The sequence below is a fragment of the Mytilus californianus genome, unplaced genomic scaffold, assembly GCF_021869535.1.
Source record: "Mytilus californianus isolate M0D057914Y unplaced genomic scaffold, xbMytCali1.0.p SCAF_3, whole genome shotgun sequence".
Taxonomy (NCBI): domain Eukaryota; kingdom Metazoa; phylum Mollusca; class Bivalvia; order Mytilida; family Mytilidae; genus Mytilus; species Mytilus californianus.
Genome location: NW_026262679.1, coordinates 6,369,071 through 6,372,038, shown reverse-complemented (window position 1 = coordinate 6,372,038; position 2,968 = coordinate 6,369,071).

Sequence of the window (2,968 nt, the reverse complement as noted above, 5' to 3'; positions counted from 1 at the left end):
TCATAGATACTGTGTTTTTTTTTTTTTTTTTTTTTGGGGGCGGGGGGGGGGGGGGAGGGTATTCGTAAATGCTACAGATATTTTTATACGAAGTGAGTTTGTAAATTTATATTACGTGTATGTTACAAGTGTTTGAATTTTGTAATAGAGAACTAGTTTCTGTAGTTTTTCTAACACGGTAATTTACATGATTTCAAACGTACCTGTTACCAGTTTTTAATAGCGGCTTTTATGTAGGTATTTGCAAATGAGACTGTATTTTGAACTTAATAATACTGGTATACTGCAGGTATGGATCACAAAAACTGTCATTAGCAGATTTCTGATTCGGGTATGTTACAGATATTTGTCATTGAGATTAAGATTTGGAGTTTCCTAATACGGGTATGTTAGGGATATATGTCAGAAGGACTGTGTAATCAAATACGGGTACGTTTTAGATATTTTCATGGGGACTGTGCTTTGCTGTTTTCAAATACGGCTATGCTACAGGTATCTAGTACAAGGACTGTTTCCAGCTTTTTTTAATTTTAAATAAGGATACATTTCATATATTTTTATCGGGATTTTTTTTTCTGTTTTTAAATCCGGATATGTTATAAATTGATAAATCATAGGTACTGCGTTTAGAATTTTCGAATACGGGTATGTTCAGGGTGTTCTTCATCAGGACTGTGAAGTCAAATACGGGTACATTTCAGATATTCTTCATGTGGATAGTGTTTTCTGTGGGTTTTTTATACGGGTGTGCTACAGGTATTTGTTACAGGTACTGTTTTTCAGCTTTATAATAATGGTAGTTTACCCGTATTAGTAATAGGTACAGTGTTTTGCAGTGGGTTTTTTTATTGTTTTTGCAGATTTTATTATCCGGGTATAACACATATATTTATCATAGGTATTGTATTTTGAAGTATTATAATAAGGGTATGCTACGGGTACTTGTCAGAGGGACTGTGCTGAAATTTCAAAATACGAGTACATTTTTTTTTCCTCTTTATAATACCAGTATGTTTTATCTTTTTGTCATTGAGTATTTTGTGTGTATCTTTAATAGGCACTTGCTACGATTACCCGCAAAAAGAAACAATAAGAAATAATTATTACTTCCGAGACTAATTGCCGAATCGTGTCACCCGACAGGGACCCAATTTCATACGGAAATTGCAGGCAACAAAAATATAATCTTTTATTCTTAATACAGGTTTCTGTTAAGACACTTTTTATGCAGCTTTCTAGATTGGGTATGATACAGATATTCGTCATTGGGTCTGTGTTTTGAAGTTTTCTAATACGGGTGTATGAATTGTATTTGTCATACGGACTGTGTATTGAAATTTTTAGCTCTGAGTAAGTTTCAAATATCCTGATTAGGACCGTTTTTGGTGTTTAATAATATGGATATTTTTCATCTATATTACATGAAGACTGTTTTGTTGCAGTTTAATAATTCTATTATGTTACAGGTATTTGCTAGGAAGACTTGTTTTGTTAATTTTTCTAATACGGGTATGTTATGGGTATTTGTCAAAGGAATTGTGTGTTGAAATTTTCTAATACGGTCATGTTTCATATTGTTTTCAAGGGGACTGTGTTTTTCCATTTTCTAGTACGGGTATGCTTCAGTATTTATTAGAGGGACTGTTTTGCAGATTTCTCATACGGGTTAATTACCCTGTAAGCTTTAGGTACTGGGTTTTTCTGTTACGGGTATTGTGTAGCTATAAGTCATTGAAACTGTGCTTTCAAATTTTCAAATACGGGTAAGGTTGAGATATGTTTTGAAAGAATTGTTTTTTTCTGTTTTTTAATCTTGATGTGTTACAGACATTTATCATAGATACTGTTTTTTGAAGTTTTCTAATACGGGTATGATACAGATTTTTCATAAACTGTTAACACAGAGAAATATCTCGCCTTTTTGTAATTTTGATAATGCAAATGTTGAAACTAGTATAGCATTTAACATTTAAGTTATGCCAATATTCAAAGTCAATGAACCATGACTGAAGGTACATGGCTAAACAATCTCCATAGAAATGAGATGTGCCAATGCTAATACAACCGCATACCAAATACCATTGACTTATTATAAGTCGTTCCCTTGAAACAAACCTAGACACGAACATTAACTTGTTAACTATGTGAAAGTTTCAAAGTCAATGAACCATGATGATGGCATGGGGCTATATAATCTCCATGGGAACAAGACTTGCAAGTGCCAATAAATTTGCATACGAAGTATTATTGACTTAACAGTAGCAGTTCATCTTTAACAGATCTAATCAATAATACATGTAAACTAAGCAAAATTTCAGTCAATAGACCATGCCTGAGGGGGTAGGGTCAAATATTCTCATTTGAAATGAGATGTGCATATGCTTATACAACTGCATACCAATAAACATTGGCCTACTAATGGTTCCCCTTGAACTGACCTAATCACAAACTAATACATGTAAACTTAGCAAAATTCTATGACTGAGGGGGCAGGGCCAAATCATTTTCATGGAAATGAGATGTGCTAATGTTCATACAGCTGCATACCAAATATCATTGACCTACTACTAGTGGTTCACCATAAACTAGACCTAATTACAAACTAATACATTGTTTAAGCCGCCGCTGACGCAAGAAACAGCATACCTATGTCTTGCTTATTGACTCCGTCAAGGCGAGACAAAAAAGGGCTTTCTTTTTAGATAAAGAAAATAAGAAATATAACAACAACTAAATTGATGAAAATGCTATAAGAAAGTCAACTTTGCTGTCATTTTTATGAATTCCAACTGGAGAACGTCAACTTGGCCACTCTATAAAGAGAAATATAGTTAACAAAGAGAGAAATGTCTGCTGCTGATAATGATGGTCTCTTTTTACATCGTTGAAGCTATTTATTTAGCAGTAAAAGTTCTATTTTTATAAAAAGGATCGAGAAGTAGGGTAAAATTGTCACTGTACTTTAAAT